At 50.3% G+C, this 13,636-nt stretch overlaps 2 protein-coding genes across 3 annotated transcripts in view; one reads left to right on the plus strand and one right to left on the minus strand.

The window, feature by feature from the left end:
• TG (thyroglobulin) overlaps window positions 1-13,636 on the plus strand; it is a gene marked incomplete at its 5' end in the record, with an annotated part of 199,630 nt that overhangs the window by 150,824 nt on the left and 35,170 nt on the right. The gene's annotated exons all lie outside the window — the stretch shown is intronic.
• The window catches only part of SLA (Src like adaptor), a 54,430-nt gene that overhangs the window by 26,144 nt on the left and 14,650 nt on the right, over window positions 1-13,636 (minus strand). Inside the window, exon 2 of one of the 2 annotated variants that reach the window (XM_081117432.1) lies at window positions 9,727-9,842. The gene's annotated coding sequence lies outside the window, so the exon portion shown is untranslated. Of the gene's footprint in view, window positions 1-6,097; window positions 6,334-9,726; window positions 9,843-13,636 lie in introns of those variants that run through there. The other variant, XM_081117431.1, reaches the window with a different exon arrangement.

The following is a 13,636-nucleotide window of genomic DNA, read 5'->3' on the forward strand; positions in this document are numbered from 1 at the left end:
GTCCCAGGGGTCCCTTAGATGTCAGGGGGCGATATCTGGAAGCTTAGGTTTGGGGATTAGGCTGTGGGGACCAAAAGGGGCAGGAGAGGGGTCAGTTAAGGCTGCTCAGATCTCAGCTGTGATGGCCGGTCATAGGTGGGCTGGTGTCCTCAAAGGGCAGCAGCAAACTGTAGGGAGTATGTCCTAGCATCATTTTAAAGAACTGCTAATGCTATGGGGGCAGGGGGAAGAAAAAAAAAACGAGCTGTGCTTCTACCGTCCCAATTTTATAAAACTTTAATGCATATATGTAGAAAAATATTAAGGGGAATAATTTCCAAGATGTCCCCAAGGCTTCCCTGGGCAGTGATTTATCTATTTATTTTTTACACCTCTCTGGAATCTCCAGATTTCCCCCCACGTACATAAATTGCTCCTATAATTATGAGCAGAACTTGGAAAGAATAAAGGGGTCTTGAAAAAGGTTTTTTAAAGCAGGCCAGACTGAGTTCAGATTCCAGCTGACCCCACTGGCTGTATTTCCTGTGACAATTACTGCACTTCTCCAAGCCTCGATTTTTCAAATCCATAAATTTGAGGCATAAAAACATTCCCTTCACAATTGTTTGGAAGATTAAATTACAGATTATATCCAAAGTGGAGATAAGCTTGGTGAGACAGGGTAGCTAAACATTTACTGAAGCCTGATTCTTCCGAGAATTGGGTGGTCAGCTAACTCACCAGGCAAGTGGAGCAAATCCCTCCCCCTCCTTGGGCCTCTGGGTCCTCAAATATGATGGGGAACAGTTGGGCCAGACCTTGTGGCCCTTTTGCCTCAACTATCCCTGCTTCGTGACTGGCACCGCCACCCACCCTGTTGACTTGGGACTTGCCTAGCACTGCCTGTGGCCTGACGCTCTGCACAGGGGACAGTCAGAGCTGGGACAGGGGCTCAACATCGGTTGGTTTCCCTGCCAGGGATCTTGCAGGATTTCCGGGGGCACCCCACCACATCCTGACCTCGCTCGACAGGTGCGCCTGCCCTGTGACCCACATTGTCCCCTGCTCCCCTCTTGGGGCAGGTGCAGCCGCAGGCCTGAGACCAACCCCACCTTGCTCTCCTTTCCCTACAGAGAGGAGGCTTCAGTACAGCTGCAGGGTAGGGGTAGGGCAGGGCTCGCGGCAAGCGGGCAGCCAGCTCAGAAAGACGCGCCCCCGCCCCTTCCCCTTCCCCTGCCTGAGCTTGGAGGCTCTAGGAGCCACGGGAAGGAGACCTTGGGATTCGCTCATCCAGGATATTTCAAATCTGTTGGTTTGAAACCTGTTTTAAGAAAGTTTTCCCCAAAATCCCAAACATAAAATAGAGAAAAGCAAGTTTCTGGTTGGGGTTGAGGGTCAGCACTCTTGCCTCCTTATACGACATCCCAATCCCAGGATATCAGAAAGCACAGATTGAAAAATAGCAATTCGCTGCCCTCGTGTTGCAAAGAAAAGGCTCAGAGAGGGCAAGCAGCCTGCTCAGGGCACTCGGTCAGTTTGCACACTTGCTCTGTAAGTCTGCCCAGCACTGTCCACTACAGAGAGCTAGTGCCCATTCAGAGGCTGGGATCTCAGGCCCGACACTCGTGTCCATGAGCCTGTGTTCTGACCCCTTCTCCCTCTGGCTGACCGGGAGGCTGGGCTTTACCCTAAGACCAGGATGGAAGCTTCATATAAAATATTCTGAGGTTGTTCTAAGATGTCATAGGAAGAAGCCAGTTTTGGGGCCAGTTGGTGCTGGGGAAATTTTCAGTTTCACCGCTTATTAAGTCACTAAACTTCTTTCCGTTGTTTTTATTTTAAATATGGACCTAGCCCTCCCTGCCGGCTGGGTTTTCCCAGGGAAGGATTAGAGAGCAGGTGTTGCAGGATGAGCGTGCGACGGGGATCTCCGTGGCTCGACCCGTGCCGATGGTGCGCGCGACAGGCCCGGTGCCCCTGCGGCCCAGGCCCGGCGGGAGCCTGTGAAGTGGTGCCTGGCTTCATGTTTCATTGAAATCAAATGTCAACATCCCCCCATTTCTTTCTTCTCTACATCAGCTGTTCATACACAGGGCGCCCCGCACAAGACACAGGGCTGGTGGGATATGGTGCCATCCTGTCTGTGACTCTGTTCCACCCCAAACACTTTTTCTGTTCCACCCCAAACACTTTTTCTGCCAAAACCATGCTGCACATGGGGTTAGACCCCTGACCAGGTCCTGGACACCTACATCACCTATAAACTCGCTGACGTCATAAACACTGACAATGCTAAGCAGCCGTAAAGACAACTATTTTGATATTAGATTACACAGATACACAGTTTCACAGGGCGGGAAAACAGTGAATTCATAATAGGCTCTTTCTTTTCATTTCAAATGAGGATCCCAGGAAAGGCAGTTTTCATTAGAAAGGGGGCAGATAGGGAGTCGCATGGAGGCACTGATGGCCGTGTGGACATCGGGGCCCAGGGATTGTCGAGTTACTGATTTGTTAATTAGATCACATTTCCCAGCAAGACTTAATTTTGCTTTGTATTTACACATGTGAATCACCAGTGTGGCTCCTAGGTGCATCAAGTGAGATGGAAATCTATATTTTGCCTCCGAACAGCCTTTGCATACACTGAGCCCCCTGCTCAGGGTCCCCGCTCCTCACTGTGAGTCGCTCCCCAAACGCTCAGACGCGGGGGGCCAGGCCGGCTGAGCTCCTCTCCCCCGGCTTCCCTCTCCCTCCTCCCCTCCGCAGAACACCCGCGCTGCCCTCAAAGTGGATGACAATTTTCACAAGTGTTAGTGTTGTTGTTTGATGAGTGATGAGCTGCTGCGAGGACAGAAACATCAGATCGGCTGAACGCGCCTAGGAGAGACCTACCGCTACCATTGTGCCTTTTGAACAGCAGGAAGCCGAGGTCAGAGCATTTACATAACTTGTCCCCCACCTGGTAAGAGGTGGAGGCAGGATTTGAACCCAGGTGCTTGGCTCCAGAGCCCGGTTGGCCCTTAACTACTACACTGTGAGGCACCCCTGTGCCTGGATGGAGGAGTGCAGAGAGCTGACTCTGTCCTTTATTATGACAAGCTCACCTCGCTACTTCTTTGTGTGCTGGAGGGTCATGTACGTAATAGGTATTCTGTGGATGGAATGGTTGGTGTATTGATCAAGTAGTCACTCAAGAACTGAGTCCTGGTTATCCAAGTGACTTGGAGGGAGTGGAGTAGGGAGGAGGAGGGGAAATGGCCCATCCATAAATCAGGAAGGAGTTCCCAGGGTTAATGTGAGAATTAAACTTAACAGACTTCACTGACTAAACTGGTTCCCCTCTGCTCTCTGTTTTGGGGTCTGTTTGCTGTCTATATGGCACACACCTTGATTTCTCATTATCTATTTATTTATTTAAGTGTTAAAACCCCCAGGTTGTAAACTTCCTGAGAACACAGTCCATGCTATTATATTCCTCAGTGAAAAATCATGGCCTCGTAGGTACCTGGCACATAGTAAGTGCTCACTTAATTTGGTTTCGTGTCTGGAAGTATTGTCTATGAAGTGTCTGGCCCAGGGCTGTGCTTTCAGGGGCAGCCAGACCCTCTCAAGGTGATCATTTCCTCCTAAGGACAATCGGGAGGACAATCCCACTTTCTTCTGAAGCCCTTTGAGTCTCTCGACTTCTCTCACACACACCCTGAGTCCTCCTCTGGTGATGTCCTCAGCTGCCTGGAAGAAGCCAAGGAGGGAACGGTGACTTTGCAAAGCCGTTTGACTACATAAGTGAGCTGCTGAGCCTCTGAGGCCCCAGAGCTTCTGTCTGTAGCTCCAGTTACCATAATGAAATGACCCCCTCCCCTGCTCCTTCTCAGCTGGGAGGAAGCGGTTTGGACCCAGTGTACTTGTTGGCTTTGGAATTTTCATGGAAGAGAGAGGGGGAGGAAGTCAGTCACGAGGTTTGGGCTCAATGGAAGGGATGGATGGATGGATGGATGGATGGATGGATGGATGGATGGATGGATGGATGGATGGATAAAGTACTAACAGGGCCCTCACATTGCTGACAAGAACCAAATGGTCTAGCTTGACATGCTGGAAATGCTTAACGAGAATTTTAAGCTCCTGCTTCTCTCACAGCTGGGGGGACATAAATTCTTACTGAATGTCAAATGAAAAATTAAAATCCAGCAGCATTTATGAATGCAGGAAGCTGCCTGGGGTTTACCAAAATGTATAATTTCCGAGTCTTTAAGAAGCACACACCCCTTGGAAATATGTTGCCAGCTCTCAAAACTGGGAGTGGGGAAATTTTTTCTGTTAGGAAAATGATTTCAGTTTGCTGCAATGCAAACCTACGCATGTCTGCTTCATTTACTGTATCAGATGGAGGAACAAGCAGAAATAAGCACCTAAAGAAATGGAGGAGGGTAGCTATGTAGAATGACCCACTGTAGTTAACACAGCCTGTTACAGTTTACTGCCTAGAAGTACCCCAGGAACTCAATGTACTTCAATTGTCTAGGTTAAGAACGATATCAGTAGCCACTATTTAGTAATTACCATCTCCTACATATTGTATATAATTTAACCTTGTTACAAATGCATGAAGAAGCCAGTCTTCTTTTTAAGAAAAGGAAACTAACACTCAGAGAGGCAAAGTGACTTGTCCAGAGTCACACAGCTTTTTGGCGGTTGATCCAAAATGTTGACTGTTATTCAGAGACTTTCCATAAAGCAGTCTTGCTGCCCTGATTCTAGATCTGCTTATGATGCAGGAGTCTAAATAGATGTCAGTCTGTCCACTTCACGGGTTGTTAACATTAGTAGTACCGTGCTGCTCAGAACATATTAAGCACTCTTGAACAGCGTTCTCCTACCTGGAGAATATCAACTGCAAGAGGTTTTGCACTTGCTTTGGGCGTACCTCCCAATCTTAAAAGGACCACAGCCCAATGTAGAGGCTTGTGGGTCCCCATCTCATAGCAAACCACAGGTGGCAATTTTTTGCAGAATAGGTGTTATATTTCTCCTAAAACGAAGAGCACTGTTTTAATTACACACTTTTGTCCTTCACACACTTGCTCTCACTGAAGCTCTCCCCACCCCACCTCAACCCTTAGAGCTTCTCACAGCTGTGTGACTCAGACGGAGTCACTTAACCTCTCTGAGTCTTGTTTTCTTATTTGTCAAAAGCTAATAATAATTGTAATATTACAGAATTATTCTGGGGATTGCAGGAAAACAGTGTTTCATACAACGTGCCTCCCCTGCCACTCGGCATGGCAGTCACCGCCCCTGCCCATTCACATGCATGACTCCAATTCAGGACATTCTGAGCCCAAAGCCACGGTCATCTCCTTGACACCAGGATTTCTGGCACCTAGGAACCTCAAAGAATGTGGAGTGTGCCACATCCCTTAGAGAATTCTAGTTCTCCAAATCTTCTTCCAACCCTACCCCTGCCCCGAACACATACCACCTGCTTTGATTTTTATGGCTTATTATTATCAATTATTGTTGGCATTTTCCCAACGAACATCTACACGACCAAAATCCCAGAAGCCCTGCAGGGGTTGTTCAGCCTTGGCTCCATGCATCTTTAGCAGTCATGCCGCCTTACTGATGGCATCCACTGACACCGCCTCTGTGTCTAAACCGGCCTGGGCACTGGGCACATGCTAGTTCATGTCACCTGCCCACCTGTGTAAAGCAGGTACCATGATTTTCACTTTACGGGGGAGAAAATAAAGTCCTGGAGGGGCTACAATGACTTGCCCAAGGTCACTCCGCTGGAAGTCTGAGAGCAAGCAGTAGTTGTCCTGGGTAAGGAGACTGCCCTGTGCCAGGCTGTCCTGTAGCTGCAAACCCTCCTCTGGCAGAAATGTGCCCGGCCCAAGCTCCCCTTCTCGCCATGTAATTATGCATAAATCCCCTCTGAGCAGCTGTGATGTTCTGGGCACTGTGTAAGGTATTGGGCCTCACTGGAGATATTGCCCTGCCTGTTCTCACGGAAAGCTTCCCTACCTCTGAAAAGTCACCCCCCCGCCAGCTATGCGTCTACGGAGTCCTGATGTCTCTCCCTCCCAGCTCCCACCACATCCCCTCAAGATACCTTCAAAGGCTGGACATGGTGTCCCCGGGGAGTAGTTGGCGAGGATCCCCGTCACCACCTCTCCATCAGTTGCTGCTGCTCTGGTAGAGTGAGCGGGCGGCCAGACCTCCCACGGGTGCAGACAAGCCCATACTATCAAGAACAGCAGTTGCTAAACATGCCACACACTTCCTCTGCGAGAAACGAGGAAGGCGCGGGCCTTGCCGAGGGGCAGGTTCCTGTTTTCAGTAAGCACCCGAGCAGCTTCTCTCTGACAGGGAGCAGAGTGGCATTAGTCGTTTGTTTGCAGAGCACTTGGGAATATGGGCAGCTTGATTCTAAATGGCCAGGCCACACTCAAGCTCTTAGAGGCTGGGACATTGTTTCTCTAATTAAAAGGCAGAGAAGGCTGAGGGGCTGCACTCACGGCCCCTGGAGCCCTCTGGGTCCAAGGAACTGGAGCTTCTCTTTTCTGAGTTTCCCAATTATTACTGCTTCCTTATGTGGCTGCCAAATCAACCCCAGAGCAGAGCTTCTGGCCCCGCTCTGCCATGGAGGCCAAAGCTTTAATTGGCAGAGGCTTAAAATAGTGGCATCAAAGCCCCTCTGCAGAGGGAGCTGCCCACCAGCCCTCCTGGGCTGTGCCACACCAGGAGAAACTGGAAAGGTTGTGAAAAACAGGCTGGAGATTAAAGTTGACTAAGACAACCTGGCAACGAGTGCAACGTGTGATGCTTGACTAGATCCTGGAGGAAGGGAAGAGGGCTAGAAACATAGGAAGAATATTGTTGGGATGGTGGGGTGGGGTTCAGATATACACACCGCATATTAGATAATAGGTCAATGCTAATTTTCTTGGGTACGATACTGACATCATGGCAATGTGGAAAATGTGCTTGTTCTTAGGAGACACATGCTTTCGTATTTGGAGGTTAGGTGGCAGAATGTCTATAACTGTCAATAGCTCACTTACAGAAAAAGAAATTTAAAACATAAATATAAATAAAGAGAAAATTAGAGAGATGGCAAATGTGGCAAAATGTTAATATTGGAGGAATCTAGGTGAAGGGCTCATATGCACTGTAGTATTTCAACTTTTTGATGGGTTTACATTAAAAAAAATAATATATAACCCTGGCCAGTGTGGCTCCGTTCATTGAGGGTCATCCCATGCACTGAAAACTTGCTGGCTGGATTACAGATCAGAGCACATGCCCAGGTTTCGGGCTTGATCCCTAGTGGGGGGTGTGCAGGAGACAATTGATCTATATTTCTCTCTTACATTGATGTTTCACTTTCTCTACCTCTCCCTTCCTCTCTCTCTAAAATCAATAAAAACATATTAAAAATAATAATAACATATAGCTTCCTATTCATAATGTGCAAGTCTCAAGCAGGAAAGCCCAGGTACCTGGGGTCTAAGGGATTGTGGGTGGCAGAGGTAGAAACTGCTGGAATGTTGACCCCAGGCAGGACCTCCTGGGAATGGCCTGCTTGGGCTGGGAACGCCCGTGCCATGCTGGGGCTGCTTCTGAGAGCCTTGGCTGACCCTCCACCTCACAGAGATGTCAGAGCAGAGTGTCCAGTGACTGGCCCAGAATCACACGGCTGGGCCTGGAGTGGAACCTGGGCCAGTATCTCTGGCTAGTGACGAGCCCGCCCAGGGATAGTCATTTAGAAACCTCACTTGGTGTAGTTATCGAAGGTGAATTGAAAACACTGGGCTGCTTCTAAATTTAGAAGGAACTCTATACTAGATAGAAGCTTCCTTAGACAACTTGTGAAAACACCGGCTGTGCTCAGGGCAGCCTGGGGAGGTACAGAGGAAACATTGCAAAAGATGGAGTGGCGATTTTCCCAGAAGGGGAAGTGAGGACTGGCAGAAATATGCGTAAGGGGAGTTTTCCCTCAAAATTCACACAGAGGCAGAAAGGAGATTTGAGCTGATGGTCAGAAGGCAAGAGCTTTGTGGCAACTTTTCAAAACGTTTACCGAGAATGTACTGTGAGTTAGACTCTGAATTTATTCCTGTATTTAATCATTTATTCAACAAAATGTCACTGGACCCGCTCCAGGTCCTGAATCCAGCTGTGCACAGAAAACCCACAGAAACCTGTCCTAGCTGAGGTTACTTTCTTGGGGGACAATGGGATAAAGATGAGGTATGGCAGCTATCGGTTATGGTAATAGCTGGGAGGAAATAAAATGGTTAATATGACAGAGAGGCTCCTTCCCACAAGTGATCAGTGGCAGGGGGATGGGCTCTCTGTGGAGATGCCACTCGCTGAGACCTATGGGAGGAAACGCAGCAGCCTTGGAACGAACCAGGGGTTGAGAGGCTCTCACAGAAAGAACTGCTGGCTTAACACAGACCTCAGAGGGTTGCGGGAAAGACACATGGGCCCTAAGATGGGCAGGGACCATAGCGGGGTGTGCAGTGAAGGACAGGGCTCAGCAGGAGAAGTTGCTGCAGAAGCAGAAGCTCCAAATTTGGAGCACGGGGCCCAGGATTGCAATATCCGCCCTGCCCATTTCTGTTGGGTAACTGGGTGACCTGGGTGCTGCTGCTAATGTCCCCCGGCCTGGAGGTTTCATCATGTCCCTTTTCAGCCCTGGGAGAACTGATAGGAATCAGAGTAAGTCTGAGAAAATGTTCCTAAAACTGTGCTGCAGGGAAGCCTGAGCTGTGGCCTGGGCAAGGGGTGGTGTGGGGGTTGGGGCCACACCTGGCAAGGGATGCCCGAGTATGGAGTCAGCCCTGGCCCGGCGACGAGTCGAGGCTGCGCTTCAGAGCTCACAAGCACACGCTGGCCCGCGTGCGCAGAAAGCACCTCATTCCCCGGGGGCTTTGTCAGCTCATTAGCTGTTAGGGCCCAGGCTAATGGCCACAGGCAGGTCAGCGGACTTCCCTAAGGCTTAAAGACTGATCAACTAAGCCCAAGGCTGCGATCCTCATCTTACTGAAATGGACTAGTCCCCTGTGTAAACAACTGGCTTTGCACACTTAAGCTGTCGGGAGCCAGATGTTACATCCCCCAGCTGGGGTTAGGGCAGGTCTTCTAACCCAAGCAAATGAAGCCCATTTCTCCAGCTGTCAGTCTCAGGGGACTCCAGGTTTCAGGAGGTAAAGGTGACTCAGGTCATGTGGCAGGGATGCAGTATTAAGCCCCAAGGTTTATAGCTCGGGCCAGTATTACCAGATCCCCAGTTCTACCTAAGGTAGTTTTCCTTATTTCTACCTAATTGTGGGGCTAGAAGATGAAAAAGGCAACCTCAAGAACTAGGAAACTCCTCAATGGAGAGAATTGCGCGTAAGTTAGTTCACTTGGGGGCAAGGCCAGTGAGCGTGCATTGAGTGCCAGGCATTGTCCTTGGTGCCATAAAACATTGATGGGATTCTTATATCCAGAGAGGGCTTCAACCGTACAACCTTCGAGATCCTTTGCAAGCTAGAAGTTCTCTGAGAGCCAGGTTTGTGCCCCTTCTCTGGCTGGATAAGTAGCAACTCATTCATTCATTCATTTATTCAACAAGTATTTGTGGAGCACCTGCTATGTGTTAGGCGCTGCTCTAGGTGCCAAGTTAGAGAAACAAACAAGTAAGGGTACAGAAGGCTGCTGAGGGGTGGGGACAGCAAGGAGAACGCTCACCTGGGAAGAGAGTGTTGTAATGAGCCCAAAGGGACACCAGCGAGAAGATCAAGAGGAAGAAGGACCAGGTGAGGCAAATGTCAACTGCGAAGGTTCAGGGCCGGAGTGCTTGGAGTCTACAGGGAGAAGTAAAAAGGAGAGGGAGCCAATATTTGGGGAGCCAGGAAAGGAACGTGGCTGTTGCTTATGCTACTTATTGATTCCCCTAATTACTCTGTGTGTCTAGGCTTCACCTGAAGCAACCAAGGCTCCTAGGGAAACTGAGGCTCCCAGGGTTTACTCTGCTTGCTCTAGGTCACCCAGCTAATGAGTGACACCACCCAGGTCTGGCTCAGTGGCCTCTGGAGGTGAGCTCACCGTCACTGTGGTGCTGGCTGCTATGGGGGCCTTCCCACTGCTTCCCTCACACCAGTCCAGCCCTGGGCTCCCCAAACAAGGCATAGGTCCTGTCGCCACCCCCTCCCCCAGCACCTGCCATGGACTGCTGTTTCCCACAAAGCCAACTCCACCCCTTTCTCTGGAACTCGATGCTCATCACAGTTTGCTCCCCACCATCCTCCCATGACAATGTCCCCACTCAGGGCCTCCAGCCCCATTCACCACGGGGGCTTGTTGTGTTCCTCTGCACTCAGACAGCCTCCCTCCTCCTCACCGTTTACTTTGCCGATACCCTCCTTCCTGCAAGTCCCAAACTAGAGTTCCCCTTGTCCACATGTACTCCCAGAGCCCCCGCAGCCAAAGCCAGTTGCTCCCTCCTCAGAATACCCCTTGGAGTTTTCCCTGCCCCACAGGAACAGGGGTTTCAGATATTTGTGACTTCGCAAAGTTTTCTGAATCTCTACAAGCCTAAGTGATGTTACTCTTCCTATTTCCTCCCTCAGTCTTGAGAAGGTTGTGTATAGACCAGCTAGCGTAGTGCAAGGCACATAGCGGGGTCCACTGGGTATGGATGCCCCCCTCTCCTTTCAAAGTGGAGCATAAGCTTGGGAAGACAGGGACACGACTAACACATGACCCCTGAGCCCAGCACTGAGCCTTGCCCGAAAGAGATGATCCATAATTACCCATCAAATGAATGAATGCATGAAGTGAAGGTGATGGGCCTGCCTTCTACCCAAGAGCACACACTTCGTGACTATTGACTCTTCCCCTCTGGGGAAGTGATAGCTAATCATGAACATCCACTGGGAGAGACCAGACCCTATTGCTTCTCTAGACATGGGAGTTCATACTTCTGGAACCATGTCCAGAGCTGGATAAGTGATCCATCTGGGTGAGCTGAAGTCTCCCGCTGCCGCAGAACTTGAATGTTTATGTCATCAGGACCTTTATGTGTTTCCCTGAGAGGCCTCTTGGCACTGAGTGTTCTTGGGAGAAAGAAGTAGAAGCTTCATTTCCACTGTGTCTCTGCTGGGATGAGTTGCACAAACATGCTGAGTCACTAGAGCTGTTCTCGCTCTTGCTCAACCCACCCAGCTCATGCACCTGGGGAGGCCGCAGGCTTCTCAGCTCTGTGAGGCTGATAGAGGTCAGCGAACCTCCCAGAGCTCGGGAGGGTCTCTGAGCAGGGCCAGTTTCAGTCCTTGCAACTGCGCTTTGCTTACTAACTTCCTCTCGATGCACTACTGTACAAACTCTTTATTGCCTGCATCTCACTCAGGCATTCATTTATTTAAATGAGCATTATAGTCAGTGACTGCTAGCCTCAGGCCAGCCAGGAGGCCAAGCTCTGGGAGGACAGGGTGACTGGGATATGGGCCCTGCCGTCCAGGAGCTACGTGAACAGGGACAGGGATGAGCCACAGTAACAGGGCATCATCTTGGGGGGTCCAGTGAGGAGGGAAGCCAAAGCAAATGGCTCTCAATGTTGCAAAGGCCCCGAGGCTTGATGGAGGGACGGTGTTCAGCTCGACCTTGGGCGTGAGCAGAGCCCACGAATGCCAGGTGTTTGGCGGTACTGGCTGAGCTGTTCAGCTCCTGCCTTCTCGTTTTCTGTATGTTGGCTTTCATTTTGGGATGACTTCCACTGCATCTCGTCTGGAGTTGGAAGTGACTTCAATATCTGCCGACCATCTCTTATCCTGCCTCCTGGGACCTCCTTGCCCCTCCCAAATGCACCTGGGACAGGATGATGAATTGACCCTCCTCAGACCAGTCCAGCCTTAGTCCTGGTCTGCCCCACCTTCCAGGACACCCTGTTGTCCCTGGCATTTGCATGGACTCCTCAGGGGGTCCTCACTGCCTTGATCTGCCTTCCTTATGAACTTCTACTTTCTCTTATTGCCTGGACAGGCTGCTGGGTTTGCCTCTGCATTCACTTGGGCTGTTCCACTGACCCGGAATGGCCTTCCCCTTATTTTAGGATCTGCCAGAACAAGGAGTGAGTCTCCCATCAGGGTTCCCCAGGGCTTTCATGTCACTGAGTCAGGGTGTGGTGGCAGGGCTCATGCTCCCTTAACCCCTGCAAAAGGTGGGGTCAAGCATGGCCCCAGTCTTGTTCTCTGCCCAAAGGTGAGATCCTCCCATTGTCCAAATGGCCTTGTGGCGTTGGGGAGGAGGGGGACAGCGAAAGTGGTACGGCCTGCCTGTGAGTGAGCTTTGCCAGAACGACCAGCCACTGTCCCAGAGGCACAGTTTGCTGGTCACTTTTATTCCCATCAGCCAAGCAGACACTGGGGGTCCGTGGTGACATCCTAGCTCAACTCTTCAGCCCACTGAGAAAGGACGTCCTCTTGCTGTCTAATGTAATCACCTCCCTACTACTTGATCCTGTACCCGATAGTAAGAAGCTTTGCTATGCGCATGGTTATTAATTATATACACAGATTACTCTATAAATATATGCATTCTAAATACAAAAATATTTGAAAAGGATAAGACTGCTCCATATTTATAAGTAAATATTCTAGCACTTTCTTCCCAGACTCTCATGGATCGCCATGTGCACTCCATGTGGGAGACCAAGATATGAACAAACCATGAAGGAGGAGACAGACACTGTTTCTAAACAAAGAGGGGTCTTAAGACGGAACTTTGTAACATCACATCTTATCTTCCCTGGCTACAAAGGCACAGTCTGTCTCTGCACAGGGCATAGAGATCCTCATGAGTGCTGTTTGAGGACAGAGACGGCAGTCAGTCTCCTGCGACAAAGAAGGCTCCGTGCGTGGTGGCTCTGGGTGGCACCACCCCATGAGCGGTCTGCTATAGCACCTCCTTCCCCATCTCTATGTTCTGAGCTCTGAAAACTGGAAGTTCCATGAACACAGGGGCTGCCTCTTTGTCAATGATTGACACCAGCACTAGCACCTTCCACGGCCAGAGCAGCCGTCGAATATTTACTAGGAAGAAGGGAGGGAAAGATGGAGGGAGCGGGTTAAAAAAAAGGAAGAAAAGAAACTCCCTGCCTGAGATCACACCCTTCCTCGGGCCTGCGCTGCCTCTGGCTCCCCGCAGCCCCGAGCAGGTGAGAGGAGCTCGGGGACGAGCTGGAATTAGCCCCGATCGCAGAGCAGCCCCCAGCAGCGCAGGCCGCAGGGGGGGCAAGGCAGCCGGGGGCCTGAGGGAGACAAAGCCTCTGCGAGGAGCTTCCCGGGTGACCGTGACCGGAGCCAGGCCTCTTAACTGCTCTGCCCTGGTATTTTCATCTCATAAAAAACAATAACAAGGAAACTTGCCCAACCACTGCTAATGCGCTTTAGCAGCACAAATGAGGTTCAGATCTGTAACAGAATGAGCATGGCTGGGTGAAACTCCCCTGCCTCTCATTCGGTGACACCCCAATACTTCTGGGCGATACGCCTTTTCACTCCTGACAAGAATCTGCTGTCATTATCTGAAGAAGGCCAAGCTCAACGCTGGCCTTGATGAAATTTAAAATGGTGCCATCCACGTATAAATGTCTGGGTGG

The sequence above is a fragment of the Miniopterus schreibersii genome, assembly GCF_964146895.1.
Source record: "Miniopterus schreibersii genome assembly, chromosome: 17".
Lineage (NCBI taxonomy): Eukaryota > Metazoa > Chordata > Mammalia > Chiroptera > Miniopteridae > Miniopterus > Miniopterus schreibersii.